Below are 15410 nucleotides of genomic sequence, written 5' to 3'. Positions count from 1 at the left end.
AAGCTAAAAGCCTAATCTTTTCACACAGTTCTTTCAGGTTCATTTCTCCAGTGGAGTCTTGATTGTGAAATTGATGTGGAGTCGCCAGGTGGATGATTTTAACCTTTGTGTGTCTGATCCCTGTCCACCATCACAAATCAGATCTAAACTTGTAAACAGTTCTGAGAAAAAGGTTTAGTTTCTCCAGGAAACCAAATTTTGAGTATTTTATGATTATTTTGATTTTTTTATGACTTTTCAAAACAACTTCTATGATTTCTTTAAGAGGCTTTAGATATGAGATTTAAACCTTCTTAAAGACTTATTTGACAAGAGGAACTAATCAAGTATTTGAAACCAGATGTTCAGTCCACAAGCTAGACCGGAGATAGACTGAAGTAGCATTCTGTTACTTCTGCAATTGCAAAGCAAAAGCATTTCAAAGGCTACCTGGCTAACTTCAGGCTCCGTATGTAGCTTATGAAATAAACAATAGTAGCAAACAATTTTTCAGTTCCCCACTGGAGTCGCCAATGATGTTATCACTCAGGTTTTCCCCGAAGTTGTAAGAAAGGGAAGGATGCTGAGGTAACCACAGACCAATCTTTTAGATATAGAATCTAGCCAATCTGTATCCAGAGAAGGCTCTCTCTATATGATGTAGCTTTGTTTTTAAAGGTATTAGGCTAGTTATGAAGTTCAAGGGTTTTGTTTGAGTTTGGGTGGTGAGATTTAATAGAACAGAGAGGTAAAACAGAGTAGTTCAGTCCATTGGGCTAATGGAGTCAAAGTAGACAGCTTTCTGGATTTATCTTCTTAACAGAGGATGGCTTCACAGAGCAAGGTAGTCAAACAGGGAACAAATAGAGACTAGAAACAGATGGAATGGACTCAAATGGATGAAGGGCAGCTAAGAATCCTTCGACATATTGAAAGAGGGAAAATGGATGATTACTAATAAAGAGCAGTTAAGAATTCTTTAGCAAATAATCAACATGAAAGAATCAGGAAACATGAGCAATTAATATTTCACAATTTATGCTAATTCTGAAGAAAACACAGAGAATAATAAAGACTGAAAATAGAGTGAAATCAAGCAAATTCTGAAATTAACCTTTTTCTTTATCATTTAGATCATGAAATGCAAAGGATATAATAAAAAAAAAACTATAAAACACAAGATATAGGGGACTTATTGATCCAGTGGTTGATTCAAGAATTCTGTGACAAGTCCACTGCTTCAATTCTTCATCTAGTAGGCCATGCAACAGTTTTATTTCCAACAACTCTTTATTCCAAATTCAGTATTACAGCACAGTCTAGGAAATGCACACCCCCCCTTCAATACTCTATTGGAGGGGGTATTTATACAGAAAGTTTATACAACAAATATCTCATAACAACTGTGAGATAATATCTAGGTTTTAATCTAAAATAATTTACAAGGGAAAATAGAAACAACTAACTGATGTTTGTGTTGGAGGCTGGTTCTTCAATTCGACTGGTAGCTGTCTTCTATAACTCTGCATTGGCTGCCTGTCTTAACTGATACCCTTCAATGCTGAACTGCTACTCTTTAATGCTACACTAATGCTCTTTAATTCTTCTCTAATGCATTTAATTCTGATCTACTTTGCCTTTAATTCTGCTCTGACACCTTTATCGTTGATTTGATACTCTTTGACTTGTTTTCCCCTGCTCATCTCTGTTCATTGCGTTCTGGTAAAACAAAACTGCTAATGTGTCTTCTGATCATCTTTTCTCTAGAAATTTGTGTCTCTGAATATCTGCTGGTTAGGGTAGCAATCTCCCTGTATATCCCTTTATTTCTTTTTCTACGAGCTCGGAAGTTCCTTGATGTTGTTTCGAACTGTATTTAAACAGGAAGAAAACTGAAAAATGGCAGGTTGGGTGAGGCTGTGAGCTCGTTACTGGAGCTTTTTCTGGTCGAAAACATGGAAATGTGGACTCGGTCGCTGTTAAGCCTGGAGCGCTGTATGCAGAAAACTATAGAAGAAATGGTGTTTTTACCCTTTATTTGACAAAATGTAGTTTTGGCAGGACTTTTTCGTTTGAATAACGGATGACATCAGCGAGAGTACGGGGCAGATGACATGAAAGGTGATGTTAGCAAGGGGTAGATGATGTCAGTAGATGATGGTGGTAAGCGGTTTTGCCCTTACCATTTTTGGGGTTGGGTGGTTTCGGGCGGAGGGTAAGCGATCGCACTGGATGAGCGACACATGGCAGTGGTATGGGGGTAATACCACTAGTCTCTCGCGAGTTAACATTCAGCAATGGAGGGGGTCATGATATGGTTATCAACCGTTTGATGTGCGGTGGTTGATCGGATGATGGACGCGGTCTGGAGATGGCGGGGGGTTAATGTTGCGGGATCGATCACAATAAAACAATTTTTTTTAATGCATCAGAGCTATTTTTATTGGTTCATGGGGTGAGTTCTTAATAAGTTTCAAACAAACTTATTAATTCCCAGAAAACACGTTTATGGTTATATTTCAACTGGGGCAGGGAGATTTAATATTTTTTGGGGTTTTTTTATATGTTTTTATAATACGGGGAAGGGAAATGTTTACATGGGATTTATATAATACCTGTTAATAATTAATATGAAAAAATGTAAATAAAAGCGCTAAGTTATAAACTTAGGCTTAGGATGAAAAAGGGGTTTATACAAGAAATATGGCTATTTTCCTCAGCAAAATAGGGATTCACTTAGGAAATGTTTATGAAATGGAAGGAGTGGCTTGTGAGTGATATTAAGCAGATCTTAATACCTTTAGGGGGGGGAATTAGTAAATGATTAGGGAAAAAGTATGAAGGGGAGTTAGTTATGAATCTTGTCTTGCTTGAGCTACATCATGTAAAATGTCCGCCATTGCATTAGTGATAGGGATAAAGATTAACATTTTTGGAGACATAGTCTATCAATGGTATCATTCGGCCTACCCAACCTACTTTGCCTATCATTTTTTCTTCTTTTTTCCGGGTGCACTTAGACTAGCAAACCCTTATCAACTTTTCTTTTCTTTTCATAGCAAGCCTACCTAAGTCTGCACTTATAACATCCAAGGGCTCAAATTTAACTATTGAGCTCCTTTGCTTCTCTACCTATCTACTTATCTACCAAGATTAAATAGTTTGGTCAGATTTTTATTCTCTATCTCTAAAACAAGAAATTCAAACATGAACTAGCCAAGATTAAGCTGTTTGGCCATTCATCAATTGTGGAATAAAGTTTTAACAAGATGCACACAATGCTTTATTTGCAGAAAATGGAAAAGTAGTGGCATTTTGGACTTGCACACTTTCCTGGTCTTTCTTTGTTTGGGGTTCATTTCTTTCACTTTTTTGACCATTTTATTCTTTTTACCCTTTGATTTTTCTTTTAGGGCATACCCTCTTTACATTTTTCACATTTTTTATTTTTTCATAATATGGAAAACCTTTGCAACAAGAAAAGGGATGAACATATTACAGAGCTCAACAAGTCAATCATGAAATATGACAGCTATTGGTATAGGATTATTACAGTTCCATTTCCTGTTATTTGCATTATCATTGCTTTTGTGTGCAGAACGATTTGAGACTATAGTGAACATTGAAATTTGTTGTCTAGTTCCCAGGTTGATGATCTATTCCTTGATTATCTTTAGTTACATCAGTTTACAGAGGGATGAGTTACTGTTGCTATACCCTTGACTAATAATTTGCTTATTTTTCTGAATGCATGATTTAAGTCTTAAAGTGCTTTGTTGTATGTAGATCTTGTTTTAAGCATCCGTTTACTCTCGTATTTTGAGCACTATACTACTAGCATTAATCTAAAAAATGACTGCCTCAAATTGAGTACACTCTTTGAGATAAAAAATCGTTCTTAGATTGATAAGTTAATGTGAGGTAACTAGAGGTGAAAAAGACCCTTTTTGCTGCTCGACATTTTGGCGCCATTGCCAGGGAAGAGTGTAGTCATTTGTTCCTTTTCCAGAGTAGTGTAAGAACCTGTTAGGAAAGTATTGGGTTTTAAAAATGGAAGGTAAGAACCTGCGTGTGGAGTATGTAATAGCCCTACTCCCCTGCCCACTTTCCTGTGGATTTGTTGCTATTTTGTTTGGGTAGAACTTAGTAGTTGATTTGTGTGCATGACTAAGTAGAAAATGCCTAAAAAGAATCTCAAACCTCTACCAAAGCCTGATAAAGCTAAGGGGCCAGTGACCCTTGGCCGATCAACTTTTATAGACGAAAATTTTAAGAAAGTAGAATCTCAGCCTTCTGTAGGACCTAGAAAAGTCACTTCTAGACAGCCTACTAGTTCCCTTTAGGCCATAGGATCACCATCTATAGCCTTTGCTGAGGTGCATAGTCAAACCAAAGAGCAAGATTTTCAAGAAATTAAAAATTCTAGTCCAAAATCATTGCAAGAAGGGAACCTTAGCAACCTCTGTGAAGGAAGAGGAGAAACAGGAGAGACTGAAGAACGAAGATCTCCTCTTGGGGAAATTCAGCCATTAAGCAACCCAGATAAGGGAAGTGCTGCAAAAATCATTTATAACGAAGTTGAAGGAACTCAATAACATGAAACCCCTCAGACATTAGGCACTCTCATCATCCCAGATAAAGGAAGTGTTGTTAAGGCCATTCCTGTTAGAGCCATTCCCCCTCGACAACCTAGGAATACCCTCCTAGATATCCCAGAAGGTTATTTGCATATATTTGACCAAATGGCCCAGAACCAGCCAAAAACCCAAACCTCTACAATGCAATACCCAATTGTGGTTACTGCAGCTAATGCACCTATGAAAGCAATTCCTCTCCAGCATATCCCTACATTCCATGGCCTTACATCAGAAGATGTGGATGCATTCTTATTTGAATTCGTTGTGCTGTGTAGAGGATATGACTATACCACCAATCCTCAGAAACTGAAATTACTTCCCTCTACATTAAAAGGGGTTGCTTTAAGATGGTTTATGGGATTGGGTGGTGATGTTATAAATAACTGGGACCAAATGAGAGAGTCTTTTGTAAAAAAATATCAGGATTATTACAGGTCTAGAGAGTTAAAAGATGAAATATTTCAAATGGTAGCTAGACCAAATGAAACATTAGAAGAGTATGTTGAACGTTTCCAGTATAATCTTCAAAGATCTCCTTATGCATCATTACCCTTACCTGATAATGTATGAAAAACAACATTAATTAGGCGAATGAAGGAACAATGGATTGAAACACTAAATATTATGGGAAAATGACATATTTATCAGGAAAATTTTGCTGACATTATTAATCTATGCATCAGGAACTTGAGAGGCAGCACAAGACTAAAACCAGCAGAACATGATCGGTTTGCAAGAGATAATAGAATTTCGGCAGGAGTAACTCGTGCAGAAATTGGAAATTTATTAGAAAATCTTAAAAGTGACATATTGGGGACATTGACAACACAACTTGATATTATGCAGGCCAAACAAAAGCAAGCAGAGGCAGAAAAGAATTTGGCAATCTTTTGTCCCAGATGCAAAAAGAAACACAACCATAAGGAGTGTCCATTAGATGCAGTCCAAGTTTGCGCCATTTGCACAAAATACCACTCTACGAAAGTTGTCCCTCACTTCCTGGATTGAAAGAAGTATACAAGGAAGCAGAAGAAGAGCCAGAATCGGTGTATTTACTCAATCAGCGCCATCAATGGCAGCCGCGACAATTAGGTATGTTTTCAGACCCAGCTTCTTCTTTCAGCCTCCACAATATCATGCTTAACAATATAATACAATGTGGCAAAATCAACCCCCCTTCCCGAATTGGTCGCAACAATCATTTCCTTCATCATCTCCATGGTCGAATCAAGTAAGCCAACCCAATTAGACAAATTTTCCCTATACCCCACTGTATTGGCAAAATAATGTATATCCAGCACAATGGTCCCCCCCTACTTCATAGAGTCAACCCTGGCAGACAAACTGGCAAAGACCAAAGAATCAACCAGTAGAAACTATTCTGCTCCCTCAACCTACATTACCGACCTTACAACAAAACCCCTAGTTTAACTTAAGACCGCAACTCCCAGCCCAACCCAACCCCAATCCAAATAAAAAACTGGTCCAATCCATTCAAATAATTGAAACACCAAAGATAGGGACCAATCTAATGGAGTGTAATGACCTTCAATTAAGATCTGGGTGTATCATTGAAATAGAGGGAGATAAAACAACTCAAGTTGAAAATCAGTTACCTATAGAACAACCACCACAAGAAGAGGACATGCCCAGACAACAAATTCATGATCTAGCAACCACATCCTCTCTCCCATTCCTAGAATGATTAATTATACCTCGACCTATACAATAGCTTGATTTTGACATTATGGGAGAACTAAAAAATCTGTACATAAAAATCCCACTCCTCCAAGCCATTCAAGACATCCTGATATATGCAAATACTATCAAAGAGCTATGTATAAAGAAACTAAGGAGGAAAATAACAAATAACCCAAAAGTCCAAGTAGTTGGCACTCTATCCGACTTATTATCAAGAAAAGAAACACCTGTTAAATATGAATACCTAGGAAACCCAATAGTAACTGTACAAATCAATGGACAAACCTTCTCAAATGCCTTAGTTGATCTAAGAACTACAATTAATATCTTAACAACTACCACTTGCCAAAAACTGGGCATTACATCAGTAGAACTGACCTCCACTTTATTAGAACTGGCTGACCGATCTGTGGTTAGGCCAAAAGGTACACTACATGATGGCATGGTATCTGTTGACTCTTGGGAGTATCTGGCCAATTTTCTGATAATAAACCCCAAAAACTGACTTGATGGACATCTAGTGATTTTAGGCAAACCTTGGCTTGCAACTACCAATGCTTATATTGGCTGCCGACAAGGCAGTATGACCACAAATAGGGGGGAAAATATCAAGAATCTAGCTTTATATCCCCCAGTGCAACCAAATGTCATAATAATAAAAACTAACAAGCATCTTGTATCATACCTCACCGAAAATATTAGATCTCCATTAACCATAGAAGAGGCCCTCAATTTCAAAGACCAAACAGAAGATGATGCCATTAACAATTTTATTAGCCAAGCTGAATCCAGATCCCACATACAATGTCACATGATAGAAGCAACATTTGATAATGAATTAGAAGAAGATCCTCTTAAAGATACACACGATCAAACAATACCTACTACCTCTGTCTCAAATAGCAAAATTGTAGAAATTGAGCCAGGAAAGACTTTAAACATTAATGCCAACCTGACTTCTGAACAAGAAGAGAAGCTCATCCAACTACTGAGGAAATACAAAGAAGCATTTGCATGGGACTATCCTGATATGAAAGGAATTGATCCCCAGTTATGTACACACCACATTTACATAGAAAAAGATGTGAGACCTGTTCGCCAACCACAAAGGAGACTTAACCCTCATCTAAAAGACATTGTAAAAGCTGAACTTCAAAAACTTTTAGATGTGAACTTCATCTACCCTATCTCCGATAGTAAATGGGTCTCTCCGCTTGTTGTGGTACCAAAGAAGAATGGAAAGTGGAGGATTTGTGTGAGAACTGGACATAAGGTGCTGCAAATAGGGTATTATTGGCCCACGATCTTCAAAGATGCAAAGAAGTTTGTTCAAGCTTGTAACAGTTGCCAAAGAGCAGGATGCCCTGGTTAGTCCGATGAAATGCCCCTGAATCCACAGCTAGTTATTAAACCATTCAAGCAATGGGCCCTCGATTTTGTTGGTCCAATTAACCCATCCTCGAACCAGAAAACATATATTTTGGTAGCAACAGAATATGTCACCAAATGGGTTGAAGCAAAGGCATTACCGAGAACTGCAGAGGATTCCATCATACAGTTTTTGTTCCATATATTTGTGTGATATGGACTTCCAAGAGATATAATTATAGATGGTGGACCATAGTTTGCTGGTAACAAGATTGTTGCAACACTAAAAAACTATCATATCCAGCACAAAATTACCACTCCATACCACCCACAGGCAAATGGTCAAGTAGAAAGCAGCAATAAAATAATAGAAGCAATCTTAACAAAAACCATTGCGTCACATAGACGCGATTGGGCTGCACGATTACTAGAAGCCTTGTGGGCTTACAGAACAACATCGGGAAGAAATACCGGCTATTCGCCATACCAATTGGTGTTTGGAAAGGAACCCATTTTTCCCATAGAATTTGAAATCCAAACACTACGAATAGCACAAGAAGTCAGTCTAGATCTAAACGAGGCACAGATTAATAGATTACAACAGATCAATGAGCTAGATGAAATCAACCTCTATGCCCTTCAACACACTGCATTGATCCAACAGCAGCAAGCTAAATGGCATGACGCTCTCATTAAAAAGAAAGTCTTTTGCGAGGGAGATTGGGCGCTCTTATACGATTCCAGGTTTTAGGATTTTCCTGGGAAGCTTCAGAGTTGTTGGCTGGGGCCATATGAAATCCAGAAGGTACATGATAATGGCACCCTTACTCTAATCACCATTGACGAATCTGGACATACCTTCAAGGCAAACAACCACCGAGTTCGATTATACCGCAAACCACTTACTTGGGAATCCTTCTACCAACAACTCTGCGAAGACCCCAACATGCAAATTTTGGAGGAGGAAGAGAAATCTTCCTCACCTCTGGTTCATTAAAGTGATTCAACTATTCTTATATTTTGTACATAATTCCTTTGTTTTGTTAGCATAAATTATTCTCCGTACATATTATTTTTTTTGGATTTACACTTTGTTGTTCCTTTTCGAAGAATCAACAATTCCATCATTTTTGTTGTTCCTTTTAAAAGGAACAACACCTTCACCATATTGTTGTTCCTTTTTTTCAAAAGAGCAGCACTTGCAATTTTCTGTTGTTCCTTTTTTTAGAAGAAATAGCACTCTCATTTTGCTGTTCCTTTTCTGAAGGAACAACATTTGTGTGCACTTTTGTTTTCCTGCTATTCCTTTTCCAAAGGCACAACACTTTCATTTTGTTGTTCCTTTTCCAAAGGAATGGCACTGGCATTTTTGTTGTTCATTTTCCAAAGGAACAACACTTGTGTTTTCTATTGTTCCTTTTCCAAAGGAACAACACTTGTGTTTTCTGCTGTTCCTTTTCCAAAGGAACAACACTTGCTTTTTCTACTGTTCCTTTTCCAAAGGAACAACACTTTTCGTTTCTGTTATTCCTTTTCTAAAGGAACAACACCTTTGGTTTCTGTTTTTCCTTTTCCAAAGGAACGGCACTTGTGTTTTTGCTGTTCCTTTTCCAAAGGAACAACACTTGTGTTTTCTGTTGTTCCTTTTCCAAAGGAACAACACTTGTATTTTTTTGCTCTTCCTTTTCGAAACGCCAACATTTTTGTATTCCTTTTGCTCATGCTTGTTCTCCTTACCGTTCCAATTCAAGGATAGTTGTTATTCCTCTCAATATATAATAGTTTTGAGTCTTTTGAAGCACAGCTATACATTTATGCAACGGATACAAAACTAGAGCATACTGAAATCAACAAATTATATAAAATCGCTATTTTACAAGAAATTTCTTTGAATTGATAGGAGGAAAGAGGAAAGGACACAATTATTGATCACTTTTGCTGTCATTATCCTACTAATAATGATATGATTGGTTATCTTTATCATGGTGGTTATTTTTCTTTAAAATTCCCATAATATTCTTTGATCATTATTAAGGAATAAGAACAAAGGGTCTATATTTTTCTATTGAGATGTTAAGACTTCTTCCACCATTCCTACTCTTAAGGAGTGTTGAACCACCCTTTGTGTATAAATAGGAAAGTACTTTATAAAAGAAAAAAAAAAAAAAAAAGAGAAAAATGTTTATATGGGTTGTCAAATGCAGGATAGGGGGTCTCATCAAGAGCCAGCCTACCATGATCATAAGGAAGAAAGTGAAGTGGCATTCCCACTATGGTCACCACACCAGGGATATGATCCAAGAGGCACATCAGAAAAATAAAGAGTCCTTGGAACAAGAGGTCTCATCACGAACCGGCCTGTCCACCTTTCACTCCTTCCTGGTGAATGGCATTATGGTTTAATTGGTTACCAAGCCAGCATAGTGACCTCCATTTTGACATTGCACAACACTTCCTAAGCATACACAAAGGATCATGGTTCCATGGGTGAAACAAACAACTCTGTCAAGGTTATGGACACCTATCGGCAGCAGAGCTCTGTTAATGGTATTGAAGTCACATTCCTTATACACCAATAGCAATCATCAACACCCTTCTTTGTCTTATATCTTTGTAATACATCAAATAAGATTATGTATATCACTTCCCCGAACCATTAAACACATGAAAATCTATTATAACCAATCATGACGGAAAAGTCGATAATGACCGCTTCAGACTTTTTGTGCACGTCAGTTGTCCTATCCTCCTAGCCTTGCATCATATCACAACATTCTCTTATTTGTCAAGCAATCCTATTATACACCTCAATTTCGGCAACCTGCTCCTTTTGTAAACATGGCATTTTGGCATACGTTGTTCCTTTATGAATCTGTACCATGGCAGTTCGGCATGCCGCTCCCTCATCTGACGGCTGAGGACGACCTATCACATTGTAGGGGGTAGGCCGGTGACCTCATAATTTTTTGGTATACGTGTCAGACTATTATTTGGAAAACTCTCACTTGGGAATAGCAAGACTTAGCGGTATATCGTTTTTCAATTTGCATGGCTTGTTGTTCCTAAGGTATTTCCGCATTATGCTCTGCAGCAATTAGTAAGTGACTCAGGATTTGAACGATTCTTGATGTGTCGTTATTTTCTATATTCCTAATAGTTTGAACAACCCTTTGTTCCATTGTTGTCTCTACAGTGAGCTAAAACATGGGAGGAAGATCAATTCAGAGAGAACCACAGGTATTGACAGTTTCTCATGCTGCACGGGAAATCCTGGCAAGGGCGGGATGGTTAGTTTATCTCAATCATTTATAGGAATCCAACGAGACCATAGCAATAGAATTCTTGTGGAACTTTCAAGAATATCACTCTACAGTAAGATGGAGACACATAGCAGTCACCAATGACATAATTGTAGAGGTCTCAGGACTGCCAACCACTGGACCTGTGTGGACTCTAAATAAGGAGAGAATACGAAAGATCATAAAAATCTTCCAGGATGAAGGCCAGAACCTGACAGTCAGAGGAAAGGGAGTTCTACCAGCAGCATTAGGAGAGCTATGGGTAGAATTGGTGAAGATCATCCAGAGCTACATCACCTGTGAAGGCAGGAAAGACGTGGTAAGACCACGACACCTTAAACTTTTAGCTGTATTAAAATAGAAATGCTCTTTGAACTTACATGCATTTTTAAATTCATTAATTCATGATGTTGCTCGAAGCATGAAAAAATCACAACATGTCAAATCGGTAGTAAGTCACCATGGGCTGATACAACTGATAGTTAGCCACATTCTTGCTCAGCAATAGAGCAGCTGGGAACAGCTAATTGCCACAATAGATGGGGGACTGACTCTACCAGCCCAAAACGTAAACATGCTACCAGTACATCAAATAGACCATTGAAATGGAGAAAATCAGTTAGATTGGCATGGATCAGAGGGAGGTTGGAAAATTCCCAAGGGAATACCAACCAACCAGTGGAGATAGATGATTCAAGGGACGAGAAACCACCGCAATTGGAAGGAGAAGAGAATGAGAAAGAATTGGAAGTAAATGAAGAAGGAGAAACAAAAGAAGATACCTAGCAGCCTGGGCAGGCGGAGGAAGAGCCAGAGCAACGCGAAGAGAGCCCATTGAAAAACCCATTGCAAGAGGACGAATTGGCCCAAATTCTAGACAATATGGGCAAATATGCCCAACCTCTCAGCCCACTAGGCCTCCATATTGAAGAAGAACCAAAAGAGCATTCTACTCAGGACAAAAATGCACCTGAAGAATCATGCGACGAGGAAGAAAAAGAAGAGAAACATTCCATTCATGATGAAAGTATGACTGGAGAGAAAAGTGATGAAGCAGAACAATCTGTTCCCAACTAGATTACACCAGAATAATTTCATGGAGAAGTGAGGGTGGAAAAAGAAGTCACCCAGGAAATAGCAGAACCAGCTAGGGTTTTTATTCTGAAGCAACCCGAACAGAACAATAAAGCAATACCCTAGGAAGAAAACCAGGGAATTGGTCAAGATGACAGTCCAGGCCCGAGTAAACAGACAGTTGTTCCTTCTAAGGAAATAAAAGAAATTAAAAGATTACGAAAAGAACAACAAAGATTACTGAATGTGATAGCTCGACTTCGACAACAAATCAGGATTTTGAAAATGAGAAAGAGAGAAAAAAGGATTTTGGGGGTAAGATATGCAACCACTTCGGCGCGACCCCTCAAGCAAAAGGTAAGGAGGACTCAAGTCCAGCCTGCCGTTCAAAACCAAAAGGAACAACATTCAACTATTGCCCATGTTGAAGTACAAACAGATGATATATTAGCCTGTGACAAAGAAGTTTAGACAGAAGCACAGCCCTCTGAAGAAATGCAAACCACAAGTCTGAGACGACGCAATAAGAAGATTCAATTAAACCTTCCACTTACAACTACCATGTGGGACAGTGATCCGAGGAAAGTAACCCTATGAGAGGGTTTGCTGCAAGCTCAACAAGCAGTAGAAGAACTCACAGAACAAACAGTTTCCTGAGAAAAGTATGAAGAATTACAACAACAGCTAAGGAATGTCAATTTATCTGAAAACCAGGCTTTTGAAGGATGGCGAAAGGAAGAAGAAAAAGTTGCAAAGGTAACTCATAGGTTATATGTAGTTATCAAGCAGATGGATACCTTATGCTCTTTGTACACTGACTTCCTAGCATGTAGAGCCCCTGCTAAGAATTATGCCTTATTTTTAATGGAATGATATTTGAAATTGAAAATTAAGGCTGTCAAAGCAGGAGCCCCTATACAAATTAATACTATTGATGATTTTATAAATTGTTGTAAGAACTATGGAGTAAAGGTTCAAAGATCTTTATGTGAATTCTATCTGCATAACCTTGTGTTATATCAAGAGACAGAGCAGAACCCCAGCCCTTTAATTGGGGATATCCAACTGGAGGCATTTATCTCGTTTGGAGTTAATCAAATCAAATGGCTTAAAGCCTATAATTCCTTCAAAAGACAAGAAAACAGATTAGATTTATGGGTAAGAGCTGAGCCTAGCAATCTAGTGCAGTTATGGAGGGAACATAGGAACCTCATGAGGACTCCAGGCATGATTGAAGCATTAGGACCCATTCATACAGCAATCAATCGGCAATGGATAGAATACTTCTTTACCATTAAAGACCTTGCCATTGACACTGCTAAATTTCGATATCAAATTTCTAATTGAATATCCAACTAAGGGAACCATTTAATTATGAGAACTTTAAGTTAGTCGTTGATTGCTTGAACCTCTATGGTGAACTTATCTTGAGGCCAGGGCCATCTTGGTTAGGATATAGGTTCTGAAGTCCGATTATTTGGTACCCTGCACCTGGATACCATGCCCTGTATGAGATGCCTGAGGATGAGACACACCATCTTTTTGAACACCTAGTTAGGCATCATGGATGTAGACCACCACATGAGATCCCGTCTCCGGCCTACTCGCTCACCGCCTTACATGTCAACTACAATGTTTTCATGAGGGCATGAAAAAGGGTAAGCAGGGGGGTGTGTGGAGTACTGAAGAAGGTATGTTTTTATTGATTATTTTGTCATCTTTTCTTTACAACTCATAACCTATTTGCATCATGAACTAGGTAGATAATAAGAAATGATGACAAAATCTATGGGATTTATACGCAGCACCAACTACTAATAATTGTCATTTCTTATGTAGAAAAAGGGAAAAAAGAAAGATTGTTGTCCCAAGGAAAAAGATAGGGCAAAGTTAATTGTTGTCCCTTTAGTAGGGAACCACATGCAAACAAGGCAATCCAAAATGAAGCGTATCAGCCAAGGAAGGGAAAAGGAGATATCGAATCAGCACAAGAGAACAAATGAATAACTGGGAATTAACAGTTTGGCGAATCCCTCAGGATCCTTTAATCCTGAGGGATTGCTATCTTAACTATTTTTTCATCTTTGATATCTCTGCTCGACTATTATAAAAAGGGGTAGCATTACTAGCCCAGGGGGACGATTTTCTGTTATTTTCTATGTAACTTTCCTTTGTATTTGAAACTTTGATCATCGACTCTCATTGAGAAGTGATCCACTGTAACTCTGCTTTGATGCTTTAATATAGAATCTGGTTGTTGTTCCATCTTTGATCCTGAAATAATCTCAAGTGGTGTGTTCCTAGAGGCTAAGGGCCCAGCCCTGGTGGAACACTTGCTCCTATACCATTATATTTAATTTGTGTGTGGTTTTCATTATCAGCTTTGTTCGGTAATCTGATGTGTTTTGTTATTTTACATCACAGTTTTGTTATATTTGATTTATGTTCGACTGAGTAACATTGTCCTCTATGACAGGAATGTCGTATTGTTCATTCTGACTTTGTAACGCATTGTTGTTCCTTTAATCATTGATATAACTGATCCTTACCGAATGCTATTGTTGTTCAATTGCAGAGCAACCGTGTTGTAACATTCATAAGTTGGTATTACTGCATTCATCTATGGTTTACACTTAATCGCGATTGTTGTTCCATTATGAATTACAATCGTTATTCTTTGTAACTGAGATTGATATTTGTGGTATCGAAGTCAGATTACTATTTCTCTTGATATTAAAGCGTTTCATGTGTGCTATTTATTTTAATTCATTGTACATTTACATTTGGCTCTAAGTGCTGCTCTATATTTTATTGCTTATCAGTTGCCGTTCTATTTGCGCTTACTGTCTGATTTATTCTTAGGGTAAAGATTGCTATCTAATTTCTGTAGGATACGATTGCTGCACTTATTTCTGTAGATTAAGGTGTTGTTGTTTATAAGAATTAGTTGTTGTTCCATTTCCTGTTATTTTCGTTATCATTGCTTTGGTGTGTAGAACGATCTGAGACTGTAGTGAGCGTTGACATTTGTTGTCTAGTTCCCAGGTTCATGATCTGTTTCTTGATTATTTTTAATTACATCAGTTTACAGAGGGATGAGTTACTGTTTTTGTACCCTTGACTGATAATTTGCTTAGTTTTCTAAATGCATGATTTAATTCTTAAAGTGCTTTGCTGTAAGTAGATCTTGTTTTAAGCATCCATTTACTCTCGTATTTTGAGCACTATACTACTAGCGTTACTCTGACAAATGACCGCCTCAAACTGAGTACACTCTTTGAGATAACAAACCGTTCCTGGATTGATAAGTTAATGTGAGGTAACTAGAGGTGAAAAAGACCCTTTTTGCTAC

This window comes from Pinus tabuliformis, chromosome 9, assembly GCF_031772625.1.
Source record: "Pinus tabuliformis cultivar Carrire ecotype Pingquan chromosome 9, CPIR1, whole genome shotgun sequence".
In the NCBI taxonomy this organism is placed as follows: domain Eukaryota; kingdom Viridiplantae; phylum Streptophyta; class Pinopsida; order Pinales; family Pinaceae; genus Pinus; species Pinus tabuliformis.
The sequence above is the reverse complement of the archived record's forward strand: the minus strand, read 5'-3'. Positions refer to the sequence as shown.